The sequence below is a fragment of the Hyperolius riggenbachi genome, chromosome 2, assembly GCF_040937935.1.
Source record: "Hyperolius riggenbachi isolate aHypRig1 chromosome 2, aHypRig1.pri, whole genome shotgun sequence".
Taxonomy (NCBI): Eukaryota; Metazoa; Chordata; class Amphibia; order Anura; family Hyperoliidae; genus Hyperolius; species Hyperolius riggenbachi.
This window is the reverse complement of record NC_090647.1, coordinates 155,186,182-155,196,055: the sequence shown is the minus strand read 5'-3', so window position 1 is coordinate 155,196,055 and position 9,874 is coordinate 155,186,182. Positions and strand designations below refer to the sequence as shown.

The following is a 9,874-nucleotide window of genomic DNA, read 5'->3' as shown; positions in this document are numbered from 1 at the left end:
CGGCGCCTTGGAGTTTGCCTGCGGCCACACTAAGCCGAAAGCGCCCGCTCTCGTCAGATCGTGGAAGCTAAGCGGCTTCAGGCCTGGTTAGTAGCTGCATGGGAGACCGGCTGTGAACCCCAGGTGCTGCAGGCGTTTTTTTGGGTTTGAGGCCCAATGGCTATGAGCACGCGTGGGAAGCCTCACCTTCAAGGCGCCGAAACAGCGCCTTGGAGTTTGCCTGCGGCCACACTAAGCCGAAAGCGCCCGCTCTCGTCAGATCGCGGAAGCTAAGCGGCTTCAGGCCTGGTTAGTAGCTGCATGGGAGACCGGCTGTGAACCCCAGGTGCTGCAGGCGTTTTTTTGGGTTTGAGGCCCAATGGCTATGAGCACGCGTGGGAAGCCTCACCTTCAAGGCGCCGGAACGGCGCCTTGGAGTTTGCCTGCGGCCACACTAAGCCGAAAGCGCCCGCTCTCGTCAGATCGCGGAAGCTAAGCGGCTTCAGGCCTGGTTAGTAGCTGCATGGGAGACCGGCTGTGAACCCCAGGTGCTGCAGGCGTTTTTTTGGGTTTGAGGCCCAATGGCTATGAGCACGCGTGGGAAGCCTCACCTTCAAGGCGCCGAAACGGCGCCTTGGAGTTTGCCTGCGGCCACACTAAGCCGAAAGCGCCCTCTCTCGTCAGATCGCGGAAGCTAAGCGGCTTCAGGCCTGGTTAGTAGCTGCATGGGATACCGGCTGTGAACCCCAGGTGCTGCAGGCGTTTTTTTGGGTTTGAGGCCCAATGGCTATGAGCACGCGTGGGAAGCGTCACCTTCAAGGCGCCGGAACGGCGCCTTGGAGTTTTCCTGCGGCCACACTAAGCCGAAAGCGCCCGCTCTCGTCAGATCGCGGAAGCTAAGCGGCTTCAGGCCTGGTTGGTAGCTGCATAGGAGACCGGCTGTGAACCCCAGGTGCTGCAGGCGTTTTTTTGGGTTTGAGGCCCAATGGCTATGAGCACGCGTGGGAAGCCTCACCTTCAAGGCGCCGGAACGGCGCCTTGGAGTTTGCCTGCGGCCACACTAAGCCGAAAGCGCCCGCTCTCGTCAGATCGCGGAAGCTAAGCGGCTTCAGGCCTGGTTAGTAGCTGCATGGGAGACCGGCTGTGAACCCCAGGTGCTGCAGGCGTTTTTTTGGGTTTGAGGCCCAATGGCTATGAGCACGCGTGGGAAGCCTCACCTTCAAGGCGCCGAAACGGCGCCTTGGAGTTTGCCTGCGGCCACACTAAGCCGAAAGCGCCCGCTCTCGTCAGATCGCGGAAGCTAAGCGGCTTCAGGCCTGGTTAGTAGCTGCATGGGAGACCGGCTGTGAACCCCAGGTGCTGCAGGCGTTTTTTTGGGTTTGAGGCCCAATGGCTATGAGCACGCGTGGGAAGCCTCACCTTCAAGGCGCCGAAACGGCGCCTTGGAGTTTGCCTATGGCCACACTAAGCCGAAAGCGCCCGCTCTCGTCAGATCGCGGAAGCTAAGCGGCTTCAGGCCTGGTTAGTAGCTGCATGGGAGACCGGCTGTGAACCCCAGGTGCTGCAGGCGTTTTTTTGGGTTTGAGGCCCAATGGCTATGAGCACGCGTGGGAAGCGTCACCTTCAAGGCGCCGGAACGGCGCCTTGGAGTTTTCCTGCGGCCACACTAAGCCGAAAGCGCCCGCTCTCGTCAGATCGCGGAAGCTAAGCGGCTTCAGGCCTGGTTGGTAGCTGCATAGGAGACCGGCTGTGAACCCAAGGTGCTGCAGGCGTTTTTTTGGGTTTGAGGCCCAATGGCTATGAGCACGCGTGGGAAGCCTCACCTTCAAGGCGCCGGAACGGCGCCTTGGAGTTTGCCTGCGGCCACACTAAGCCGAAAGCGCCCGCTCTCGTCAGATCGCGGAAGCTAAGCGGCTTCAGGCCTGGTTAGTAGCTGCATGGGAGACCGGCTGTGAACCCCAGGTGCTGCAGGCGTTTTTTTGGGTTTGAGGCCCAATGGCTATGAGCACGCGTGGGAAGCCTCACCTTCAAGGCGCCGAAACGGCGCCTTGGAGTTTGCCTGCGGCCACACTAAGCCGAAAGCGCCCGCTCTCGTCAGATCGCGGAAGCTAAGCGGCTTCAGGCCTGGTTAGTAGCTGCATGGGAGACCGGCTGTGAACCCCAGGTGCTGCAGGCGTTTTTTTGGGTTTGAGGCCCAATGGCTATGAGCACGCGTGGGAAGCCTCACCTTCAAGGCGCCGGAACGGCGCCTTGGAGTTTGCCTGCGGCCACACTAAGCCGAAAGCGCCCGCTCTCGTCAGATCGCGGAAGCTAAGCGGCTTCAGGCCTGGTTAGTAGCTGCATGGGAGACCGGCTGTGAACCCCAGGTGCTGCAGGCGTTTTTTTGGGTTTGAGGCCCAATGGCTATGAGCACGCGTGGGAAGCCTCACCTTCAAGGCGCCGGAACGGCGCCTTGGAGTTTGCCTGCGGCCACACTAAGCCGAAAGCGCCCGCTCTCGTCAGATCGCGGAAGCTAAGCGGCTTCAGGCCTGGTTAGTAGCTGCATGGGAGACCGGCTGTGAACCCCAGGTGCTGCAGGTGTTTTTTTGGGTTTGAGGCCCAATGGCTATGAGCACGCGTGAGAAGCTTCACCTTCAAGGCGCCGAAACGGCGCCTTGGAGTTTGCCTGCGGCCACACTAAGCCGAAAGCGCCCGCTCTCGTCAGATCGCGGAAGCTAAGCGGCTTCAGGCCTGGTTAGTAGCTGCATGGGAGACCGGCTGTGAACCCCAGGTGCTGCAGGTGTTTTTTTGGGTTTGAGGCCCAATGGCTATGAGCACGCGTGGGAAGCCTCACCTTCAAGGCGCCGAAACGGCGCCTTGGAGTTTGCCTGCGGCCACACTAAGCCAAAAGCGCCCGCTCTCGTCAGATCGTGGAAGCTAAGCGGCTTCAGGCCTGGTTAGTAGCTGCATGGGAGACCGGCTGTGAACCCCAGGTGCTGCAGGCGTTTTTTTGGGTTTGAGGCCCAATGGCTATGAGCACGCGTGGAAAGCCTCACCTTCAAGGCGCCGAAACGGCGCCTTGGAGTTTGCCTGCGGCCACACTAAGCCGAAAGCGCCCGCTCTTGTCAGATCGCGGAAGCTAAGCGGCTTCAGGCCTGGTTAGTAGCTGCATGGGAGACCGGCTGTGAACCCCAGGTGCTGCAGGCGTTTTTTTGGGTTTGAGGCCCAATGGCTATGAGCACGCGTGGGAAGCCTCACCTTCAAGGCGCCGAAACGGCGCCTTGTAGTTTTACCTGCGGCCACACTAAGCCGAAAGCGCCCGCTCTCGTCAGATCGCGGAAGCTAAGCGGCTTCAGGCCTGGTTAGTAGCTGCATGGGAGACCGGCTGTGAACCCCAGGTGCTGCAGGCGTTTTTTTGGGTTTGAGGCCCAATGGCTATGAGCACGCGTGGGAAGCCTCACCTTCAAGGCGCCGAAACGGCGCCTTGGAGTTTGCCTGCGGCCACACTAAGCCGAAAGCGCCCGCTCTCGTCAGATCGCGGAAGCTAAGCGGCTTCAGGCCTGGTTAGTAGCTGCATGGGAGACCGGCTGTGAACCCCAGGTGCTGCAGGCGTTTTTTTGGGTTTGAGGCCCAATGGCTATGAGCACGCGTGGGAAGCCTCACCTTCAAGGCGCCGAAACGGCGCCTTGGAGTTTGCCTATGGCCACACTAAGCCGAAAGCGCCCGCTCTCGTCAGATCGCGGAAGCTAAGCGGCTTCAGGCCTGGTTAGTAGCTGCATGGGAGACCGGCTGTGAACCCCAGGTGCTGCAGGCGTTTTTTTGGGTTTGAGGCCCAATGGCTATGAGCACGCGTGGGAAGCCTCACCTTCAAGGCGCCGAAACGGCGCCTTGGAGTTTGCCTGCGGCCACACTAAGCCGAAAGCGCCCGCTCTCGTCAGATCGTGGAAGCTAAGCGGCTTCAGGCCTGGTTAGTAGCTGCATGGGAGACCGGCTGTGAACCCCAGGTGCTGCAGGCGTTTTTTTGGGTTTGAGGCCCAATGGCTATGAGCACGCGTGGGAAGCCTCACCTTCAAGGCGCCGAAACGGCGCCTTGGAGTTTGCCTGCGGCCACACTAAGCCGAAAGCGCCCGCTCTTGTCAGATCGCGGAAGCTAAGCGGCTTCAGGCCTGGTTAGTAGCTGCATGGGAGACCGGCTGTGAACCCCAGGTGCTGCAGGCGTTTTTTTGGGTTTGAGGCCCAATGGCTATGAGCACGCGTGGGAAGCCTCACCTTCAAGGCGCCGAAACGGCGCCCTGGAGTTTGCCTGCGGCCACACTAAGCCGAAAGCGCCCGCTCTTGTCAGATCGCGGAAGCTAAGCGGCTTCAGGCCTGGTTAGTAGCTGCATGGGAGACCGGCTGTGAACCCCAGGTGCTGCAGGTGTTTTTTTGGGTTTGAGGCCCAATGGCTATGAGCACGCGTGGGAAGCCTCACCTTCAAGGCGCCGAAACGGCGCCTTAGAGTTTGCCTGTGGCCACACTAAGCCGAAAGCGCCCGCTCTCGTCAGATCGCGGAAGCTAAGCGGCTTCAGGCCTGGTTAGTAGCTGCATGGGAGACCGGCTGTGAACCCCAGGTGCTGCAGGCGTTTTTTTGGGTTTGAGGCCCAATGGCTATGAGCACGCGTGGGAAGCCTCACCTTCAAGGCGCCGGAACGGCGCCTTGGAGTTTGCCTGCGGCCACACTAAGCCGAAAGCGCCCGCTCTCGTCAGATCGCGGAAGCTAAGCGGCTTCAGGCCTGGTTAGTAGCTGCATGGGAGACCGGCTGTGAACCCCAGGTGCTGCAGGCGTTTTTTTGGGTTTGAGGCCCAATGGCTATGAGCACGCGTGGGAAGCCTCACCTTCAAGGCGCCGGAACGGCGCCTTGGAGTTTGCCTGCGGCCACACTAAGCCGAAAGCGCCCGCTCTCGTCAGATCGCGGAAGCTAAGCGGCTTCAGGCCTGGTTAGTAGCTGCATGGGAGACCGGCTGTGAACCCCAGGTGCTGCAGGCGTTTTTTTGGGTTTGAGGCCCAATGGCTATGAGCACGCGTGAGAAACCTCACCTTCAAGGCGCCGAAACGGCGCCTTGGAGTTTTCCTGCGGCCACACTAAGCCGAAAGCGCCCGCTCTCGTCAGATCGCGGAAGCTAAGCGGCTTCAGGCCTGGTTAGTAGCTGCATGGGAGACCGGCTGTGAACCCCAGGTGCTGCAGGCGTTTTTTTGGGTTTGAGGCCCAATGGCTATGAGCACGCGTGGGAAGCCTCACCTTCAAGGCGCCGAAACGGCGCCTTGGAGTTTGCCTGCGGCCACACTAAGCCGAAAGCGCCCGCTCTCGTCAGATCGCGGAAGCTAAGCGGCTTCAGGCCTGGTTAGTAGCTGCATGGGAGACCGGCTGTGAACCCCAGGTGCTACAGGCGTTTTTTTGGGTTTGAGGCCCAATGGCTATGAGCACGCGTGGGAAGCCTCACCTTCAAGGCGCTGAAACGGCGCCTTGGAGTTTGCCTGCGGCCACACTAAGCCGAAAGCGCCCGCTCTCGTCAGATCGCGGAAGCTAAGCGGCTTCAGGCCTGGTTAGTAGCTGCGTGGGAGACCGGCTGTGAACCCCAGGTGCTGCAGGTGTTTTTTTGGGTTTGAGGCCCAATGGCTATGAGCACGCGTGGGAAGCCTCACCTTCAAGGCGCCGAAACGGCGCCTTGGAGTTTGCCTGCGGCCACACAAAGCCGAAAGCGCCGGCTCTCGTCAGATCGCGGAAGCTAAGCGGCTTCAGGCCTGGTTAGTAGCTGCATGGGAGACCGGCTGTGAACCCCAGGTGCTGCAGGTGTTTTTTTGGGTTTGAGGCCCAATGGCTATGAGCACGCGTGGGAAGCCTCACCTTCAAGGCGCCGAAACGGCGCCATGGAGTTTGCCTGCGGCCACACTAAGCCGAAAGCTCCCGCTCTCGTCAGATCGCGGAAGCTAAGCGGCTTCAGGCCTGGTTAGTAGCTGCATGGGAGACCGGCTGTGAACCCCAGGTGCTGCAGGTGTTTTTTTGGGTTTGAGGCCCAATGGCTATGAGCACGCGTGGGAAGCCTCACCTTCAAGGCGCCGAAACGGCGCCTTGGAGTTTGCCTGCGGCCACACTAAGCCGAAAGCGCCCGCTCTCGTCAGATCGCGGAAGCTAAGCGGCTTCAGGCCTGGTTAGTAGCTGCATGGGAGACCGGCTGTGAACCCCAGGTGCTGCAGGTGCTTTTTTGGGTTTGAGGCCCAATGGCTATGAGCACGCGTGGGAAGCCTCACCTTCAAGGAGCCGGAACGGCGCCTTGGAGTTTGCCTGCGGCCACACTAAGCCGAAAGCGCCCGCTCTCGTCAGATCGCGGAAGCTAAGCGGCTTCAGGCCTGGTTAGTAGCTGCATGGGAGACCGGCTGTGAACCCCAGGTGCTGCAGGCGTTTTTTTGGGTTTGAGGCCCAATGGCTATGAGCACGCGTGGGAAGCCTCACCTTCAAGGCGCCGAAACGGCGCCTTGGAGTTTGCCTGCGGCCACACTAAGCCGAAAGCGCCCGCTCTCGTCAGATCGCGGAAGCTAAGCGGCTTCAGGCCTGGTTAGTAGCTGCATGGGAGACCGGCTGTGAACCCCAGGTGCTGCAGGCGTTTTTTTGGGTTTGAGGCCCAATGGCTATGAGCACGCGTGGGAAGCCTCACCTTCAAGGCGCCGAAGCGGCGCCTTGGAGTTTGCCTGTGGCCACACTAAGCCGAAAGCGCCCGCTCTCGTCAGATCGCGGAAGCTAAGCGGCTTCAGGCCTGGTTAGTAGCTGCATGGGAGACCGGCTGTGAACCCCAGGTGCTGCAGGCGTTTTTTTGGGTTTGAGGCCCAATGGCTATGAGCACGCGTGGGAAGCCTCACCTTCAAGGCGCCGAAACGGCGCCTTGGAGTTTGCCTGCGGCCACACTAAGCCGAAAGCGCCCGCTCTCGTCAGATCGTGGAAGCTAAGCGGCTTCAGGCCTGGTTAGTAGCTGCATGGGAGACCGGCTGTGAACCCCAGGTGCTGCAGGCGTTTTTTTGGGTTTGAGGCCCAATGGCTATGAGCACGCGTGGGAAGCCTCACCTTCAAGGCGCCGAAACAGCGCCTTGGAGTTTGCCTGCGGCCACACTAAGCCGAAAGCGCCCGCTCTCGTCAGATCGCGGAAGCTAAGCGGCTTCAGGCCTGGTTAGTAGCTGCATGGGAGACCGGCTGTGAACCCCAGGTGCTGCAGGCGTTTTTTTGGGTTTGAGGCCCAATGGCTATGAGCACGCGTGGGAAGCCTCACCTTCAAGGCGCCGGAACGGCGCCTTGGAGTTTGCCTGCGGCCACACTAAGCCGAAAGCGCCCGCTCTCGTCAGATCGCGGAAGCTAAGCGGCTTCAGGCCTGGTTAGTAGCTGCATGGGAGACCGGCTGTGAACCCCAGGTGCTGCAGGCGTTTTTTTGGGTTTGAGGCCCAATGGCTATGAGCACGCGTGGGAAGCCTCACCTTCAAGGCGCCGAAACGGCGCCTTGGAGTTTGCCTGCGGCCACACTAAGCCGAAAGCGCCCTCTCTCGTCAGATCGCGGAAGCTAAGCGGCTTCAGGCCTGGTTAGTAGCTGCATGGGATACCGGCTGTGAACCCCAGGTGCTGCAGGCGTTTTTTTGGGTTTGAGGCCCAATGGCTATGAGCACGCGTGGGAAGCGTCACCTTCAAGGCGCCGGAACGGCGCCTTGGAGTTTTCCTGCGGCCACACTAAGCCGAAAGCGCCCGCTCTCGTCAGATCGCGGAAGCTAAGCGGCTTCAGGCCTGGTTGGTAGCTGCATAGGAGACCGGCTGTGAACCCCAGGTGCTGCAGGCGTTTTTTTGGGTTTGAGGCCCAATGGCTATGAGCACGCGTGGGAAGCCTCACCTTCAAGGCGCCGGAACGGCGCCTTGGAGTTTGCCTGCGGCCACACTAAGCCGAAAGCGCCCGCTCTCGTCAGATCGCGGAAGCTAAGCGGCTTCAGGCCTGGTTAGTAGCTGCATGGGAGACCGGCTGTGAACCCCAGGTGCTGCAGGCGTTTTTTTGGGTTTGAGGCCCAATGGCTATGAGCACGCGTGGGAAGCCTCACCTTCAAGGCGCCGAAACGGCGCCTTGGAGTTTGCCTGCGGCCACACTAAGCCGAAAGCGCCCGCTCTCGTCAGATCGCGGAAGCTAAGCGGCTTCAGGCCTGGTTAGTAGCTGCATGGGAGACCGGCTGTGAACCCCAGGTGCTGCAGGCGTTTTTTTGGGTTTGAGGCCCAATGGCTATGAGCACGCGTGGGAAGCCTCACCTTCAAGGCGCCGAAACGGCGCCTTGGAGTTTGCCTATGGCCACACTAAGCCGAAAGCGCCCGCTCTCGTCAGATCGCGGAAGCTAAGCGGCTTCAGGCCTGGTTAGTAGCTGCATGGGAGACCGGCTGTGAACCCCAGGTGCTGCAGGCGTTTTTTTGGGTTTGAGGCCCAATGGCTATGAGCACGCGTGGGAAGCGTCACCTTCAAGGCGCCGGAACGGCGCCTTGGAGTTTGCCTGCGGCCACACTAAGCCGAAAGCGCCCGCTCTCGTCAGATCGCGGAAGCTAAGCGGCTTCAGGCCTGGTTAGTAGCTGCATGGGAGACCGGCTGTGAACCCCAGGTGCTACAGGCGTTTTTTTGGGTTTGAGGCCCAATGGCTATGAGCACGCGTGGGAAGCCTCACCTTCAAGGCGCTGAAACGGCGCCTTGGAGTTTGCCTGCGGCCACACTAAGCCGAAAGCGCCCGCTCTCGTCAGATCGCGGAAGCTAAGCGGCTTCAGGCCTGGTTAGTAGCTGCGTGGGAGACCGGCTGTGAACCCCAGGTGCTGCAGGTGTTTTTTTGGGTTTGAGGCCCAATGGCTATGAGCACGCGTGGGAAGCGTCACCTTCAAGGCGCCGGAACGGCGCCTTGGAGTTTTCCTGCGGCCACACTAAGCCGAAAGCGCCCGCTCTCGTCAGATCGCGGAAGCTAAGCGGCTTCAGGCCTGGTTGGTAGCTGCATAGGAGACCGGCTGTGAACCCCAGGTGCTGCAGGCGTTTTTTTGGGTTTGAGGCCCAATGGCTATGAGCACGCGTGGGAAGCCTCACCTTCAAGGCGCCGGAACGGCGCCTTGGAGTTTGCCTGCGGCCACACTAAGCCGAAAGCGCCCGCTCTCGTCAGATCGCGGAAGCTAAGCGGCTTCAGGCCTGGTTAGTAGCTGCATGGGAGACCGGCTGTGAACCCCAGGTGCTGCAGGCGTTTTTTTGGGTTTGAGGCCCAATGGCTATGAGCACGCGTGGGAAGCCTCACCTTCAAGGCGCCGAAACGGCGCCTTGGAGTTTGCCTGCGGCCACACTAAGCCGAAAGCGCCCGCTCTCGTCAGATCGCGGAAGCTAAGCGGCTTCAGGCCTGGTTAGTAGCTGCATGGGAGACCGGCTGTGAACCCCAGGTGCTGCCAGGCGTTTTTTTGGTTTGAGGCCCAATGGCTATGAGCACGCGTGGGAAGCCTCACCTTCAAGGCGCCGAAACGGCGCCTTGGAGTTTGCCTATGGCCACACTAAGCCGAAAGCGCCCGCTCTCGTCAGATCGCGGAAGCTAAGCGGCTTCAGGCCTGGTTAGTAGCTGCATGGGAGACCGGCTGTGAACCCCAGGTGCTGCAGGCGTTTTTTTGGGTTTGAGGCCCAATGGCTATGAGCACGCGTGGGAAGCGTCACCTTCAAGGCGCCGGAACGGCGCCTTGGAGTTTGCCTGCGGCCACACTAAGCCGAAAGCGCCCGCTCTCGTCAGATCGCGGAAGCTAAGCGGCTTCAGGCCTGGTTAGTAGCTGCATGGGAGACCGGCTGTGAACCCCAGGTGCTACAGGCGTTTTTTTGGGTTTGAGGCCCAATGGCTATGAGCACGCGTGGG

The 9,874-nt window shown here is 60.6% G+C and overlaps 17 non-coding genes and 32 pseudogenes across 17 annotated transcripts; all 49 read left to right on the top strand.

Moving 5' to 3' along the window:
* The first annotated feature begins 16 nt into the window (after window positions 1-16).
* LOC137558704 (5S ribosomal RNA) lies at window positions 17-135 on the top strand (annotated as a pseudogene).
* An 83-nt stretch (window positions 136-218) lies between these two features.
* Window positions 219-337, top strand: LOC137556127 (5S ribosomal RNA). Its single transcript, XR_011028788.1, has one exon. It is a non-coding gene; the product is annotated as a 5S ribosomal RNA (ribosomal RNA).
* An 83-nt stretch (window positions 338-420) lies between these two features.
* On the top strand, window positions 421-539 carry LOC137556126 (5S ribosomal RNA). The gene has a single exon (XR_011028787.1). It is a non-coding gene; the product is annotated as a 5S ribosomal RNA (ribosomal RNA).
* Window positions 540-622: 83 nt separating this feature from the next.
* On the top strand, window positions 623-741 carry LOC137550666 (5S ribosomal RNA; annotated as a pseudogene).
* Window positions 742-824: 83 nt separating this feature from the next.
* On the top strand, window positions 825-943 carry LOC137551074 (5S ribosomal RNA; annotated as a pseudogene).
* An 83-nt stretch (window positions 944-1,026) lies between these two features.
* LOC137556125 (5S ribosomal RNA) lies at window positions 1,027-1,145 on the top strand. The gene has a single exon (XR_011028786.1). It is a non-coding gene; the product is annotated as a 5S ribosomal RNA (ribosomal RNA).
* An 83-nt stretch (window positions 1,146-1,228) lies between these two features.
* Window positions 1,229-1,347, top strand: LOC137556124 (5S ribosomal RNA). Its single transcript, XR_011028785.1, has one exon. It is a non-coding gene; the product is annotated as a 5S ribosomal RNA (ribosomal RNA).
* An 83-nt stretch (window positions 1,348-1,430) lies between these two features.
* LOC137549079 (5S ribosomal RNA) lies at window positions 1,431-1,549 on the top strand (annotated as a pseudogene).
* An 83-nt stretch (window positions 1,550-1,632) lies between these two features.
* LOC137553154 (5S ribosomal RNA) lies at window positions 1,633-1,751 on the top strand (annotated as a pseudogene).
* Window positions 1,752-1,834: 83 nt separating this feature from the next.
* On the top strand, window positions 1,835-1,953 carry LOC137556123 (5S ribosomal RNA). The gene has a single exon (XR_011028784.1). It is a non-coding gene; the product is annotated as a 5S ribosomal RNA (ribosomal RNA).
* Window positions 1,954-2,036: 83 nt separating this feature from the next.
* Window positions 2,037-2,155, top strand: LOC137556122 (5S ribosomal RNA). Its single transcript, XR_011028783.1, has one exon. It is a non-coding gene; the product is annotated as a 5S ribosomal RNA (ribosomal RNA).
* An 83-nt stretch (window positions 2,156-2,238) lies between these two features.
* LOC137556121 (5S ribosomal RNA) lies at window positions 2,239-2,357 on the top strand. The gene has a single exon (XR_011028782.1). It is a non-coding gene; the product is annotated as a 5S ribosomal RNA (ribosomal RNA).
* An 83-nt stretch (window positions 2,358-2,440) lies between these two features.
* On the top strand, window positions 2,441-2,559 carry LOC137557476 (5S ribosomal RNA; annotated as a pseudogene).
* An 83-nt stretch (window positions 2,560-2,642) lies between these two features.
* On the top strand, window positions 2,643-2,761 carry LOC137557475 (5S ribosomal RNA; annotated as a pseudogene).
* An 83-nt stretch (window positions 2,762-2,844) lies between these two features.
* Window positions 2,845-2,963, top strand: LOC137549271 (5S ribosomal RNA; annotated as a pseudogene).
* Window positions 2,964-3,046: 83 nt separating this feature from the next.
* On the top strand, window positions 3,047-3,165 carry LOC137559285 (5S ribosomal RNA; annotated as a pseudogene).
* Window positions 3,166-3,249: 84 nt separating this feature from the next.
* LOC137558178 (5S ribosomal RNA) lies at window positions 3,250-3,368 on the top strand (annotated as a pseudogene).
* Window positions 3,369-3,451: 83 nt separating this feature from the next.
* LOC137556119 (5S ribosomal RNA) lies at window positions 3,452-3,570 on the top strand. Its single transcript, XR_011028781.1, has one exon. It is a non-coding gene; the product is annotated as a 5S ribosomal RNA (ribosomal RNA).
* An 83-nt stretch (window positions 3,571-3,653) lies between these two features.
* LOC137549078 (5S ribosomal RNA) lies at window positions 3,654-3,772 on the top strand (annotated as a pseudogene).
* An 83-nt stretch (window positions 3,773-3,855) lies between these two features.
* Window positions 3,856-3,974, top strand: LOC137558703 (5S ribosomal RNA; annotated as a pseudogene).
* An 83-nt stretch (window positions 3,975-4,057) lies between these two features.
* Window positions 4,058-4,176, top strand: LOC137559284 (5S ribosomal RNA; annotated as a pseudogene).
* An 83-nt stretch (window positions 4,177-4,259) lies between these two features.
* Window positions 4,260-4,378, top strand: LOC137548596 (5S ribosomal RNA; annotated as a pseudogene).
* Window positions 4,379-4,461: 83 nt separating this feature from the next.
* On the top strand, window positions 4,462-4,580 carry LOC137557010 (5S ribosomal RNA; annotated as a pseudogene).
* Window positions 4,581-4,663: 83 nt separating this feature from the next.
* Window positions 4,664-4,782, top strand: LOC137556117 (5S ribosomal RNA). Its single transcript, XR_011028779.1, has one exon. It is a non-coding gene; the product is annotated as a 5S ribosomal RNA (ribosomal RNA).
* Window positions 4,783-4,865: 83 nt separating this feature from the next.
* Window positions 4,866-4,984, top strand: LOC137556116 (5S ribosomal RNA). Its single transcript, XR_011028778.1, has one exon. It is a non-coding gene; the product is annotated as a 5S ribosomal RNA (ribosomal RNA).
* An 83-nt stretch (window positions 4,985-5,067) lies between these two features.
* Window positions 5,068-5,186, top strand: LOC137557899 (5S ribosomal RNA; annotated as a pseudogene).
* An 83-nt stretch (window positions 5,187-5,269) lies between these two features.
* Window positions 5,270-5,388, top strand: LOC137559092 (5S ribosomal RNA; annotated as a pseudogene).
* Window positions 5,389-5,471: 83 nt separating this feature from the next.
* On the top strand, window positions 5,472-5,590 carry LOC137557949 (5S ribosomal RNA; annotated as a pseudogene).
* Window positions 5,591-5,673: 83 nt separating this feature from the next.
* Window positions 5,674-5,792, top strand: LOC137551918 (5S ribosomal RNA; annotated as a pseudogene).
* An 83-nt stretch (window positions 5,793-5,875) lies between these two features.
* LOC137557584 (5S ribosomal RNA) lies at window positions 5,876-5,994 on the top strand (annotated as a pseudogene).
* An 83-nt stretch (window positions 5,995-6,077) lies between these two features.
* LOC137557474 (5S ribosomal RNA) lies at window positions 6,078-6,196 on the top strand (annotated as a pseudogene).
* An 83-nt stretch (window positions 6,197-6,279) lies between these two features.
* LOC137556115 (5S ribosomal RNA) lies at window positions 6,280-6,398 on the top strand. Its single transcript, XR_011028777.1, has one exon. It is a non-coding gene; the product is annotated as a 5S ribosomal RNA (ribosomal RNA).
* An 83-nt stretch (window positions 6,399-6,481) lies between these two features.
* On the top strand, window positions 6,482-6,600 carry LOC137556114 (5S ribosomal RNA). The gene has a single exon (XR_011028775.1). It is a non-coding gene; the product is annotated as a 5S ribosomal RNA (ribosomal RNA).
* An 83-nt stretch (window positions 6,601-6,683) lies between these two features.
* LOC137557009 (5S ribosomal RNA) lies at window positions 6,684-6,802 on the top strand (annotated as a pseudogene).
* An 83-nt stretch (window positions 6,803-6,885) lies between these two features.
* On the top strand, window positions 6,886-7,004 carry LOC137558702 (5S ribosomal RNA; annotated as a pseudogene).
* Window positions 7,005-7,087: 83 nt separating this feature from the next.
* LOC137556113 (5S ribosomal RNA) lies at window positions 7,088-7,206 on the top strand. Its single transcript, XR_011028774.1, has one exon. It is a non-coding gene; the product is annotated as a 5S ribosomal RNA (ribosomal RNA).
* Window positions 7,207-7,289: 83 nt separating this feature from the next.
* On the top strand, window positions 7,290-7,408 carry LOC137556112 (5S ribosomal RNA). Its single transcript, XR_011028773.1, has one exon. It is a non-coding gene; the product is annotated as a 5S ribosomal RNA (ribosomal RNA).
* Window positions 7,409-7,491: 83 nt separating this feature from the next.
* On the top strand, window positions 7,492-7,610 carry LOC137550665 (5S ribosomal RNA; annotated as a pseudogene).
* Window positions 7,611-7,693: 83 nt separating this feature from the next.
* Window positions 7,694-7,812, top strand: LOC137551073 (5S ribosomal RNA; annotated as a pseudogene).
* An 83-nt stretch (window positions 7,813-7,895) lies between these two features.
* Window positions 7,896-8,014, top strand: LOC137556111 (5S ribosomal RNA). Its single transcript, XR_011028772.1, has one exon. It is a non-coding gene; the product is annotated as a 5S ribosomal RNA (ribosomal RNA).
* An 83-nt stretch (window positions 8,015-8,097) lies between these two features.
* LOC137556110 (5S ribosomal RNA) lies at window positions 8,098-8,216 on the top strand. The gene has a single exon (XR_011028771.1). It is a non-coding gene; the product is annotated as a 5S ribosomal RNA (ribosomal RNA).
* An 83-nt stretch (window positions 8,217-8,299) lies between these two features.
* LOC137549077 (5S ribosomal RNA) lies at window positions 8,300-8,418 on the top strand (annotated as a pseudogene).
* Window positions 8,419-8,501: 83 nt separating this feature from the next.
* LOC137559089 (5S ribosomal RNA) lies at window positions 8,502-8,620 on the top strand (annotated as a pseudogene).
* Window positions 8,621-8,703: 83 nt separating this feature from the next.
* Window positions 8,704-8,822, top strand: LOC137557948 (5S ribosomal RNA; annotated as a pseudogene).
* An 83-nt stretch (window positions 8,823-8,905) lies between these two features.
* On the top strand, window positions 8,906-9,024 carry LOC137551072 (5S ribosomal RNA; annotated as a pseudogene).
* An 83-nt stretch (window positions 9,025-9,107) lies between these two features.
* Window positions 9,108-9,226, top strand: LOC137556109 (5S ribosomal RNA). Its single transcript, XR_011028769.1, has one exon. It is a non-coding gene; the product is annotated as a 5S ribosomal RNA (ribosomal RNA).
* An 83-nt stretch (window positions 9,227-9,309) lies between these two features.
* On the top strand, window positions 9,310-9,428 carry LOC137550627 (5S ribosomal RNA; annotated as a pseudogene).
* An 83-nt stretch (window positions 9,429-9,511) lies between these two features.
* Window positions 9,512-9,630, top strand: LOC137549076 (5S ribosomal RNA; annotated as a pseudogene).
* Window positions 9,631-9,713: 83 nt separating this feature from the next.
* On the top strand, window positions 9,714-9,832 carry LOC137559088 (5S ribosomal RNA; annotated as a pseudogene).
* Window positions 9,833-9,874: the final 42 nt, after the last annotated feature.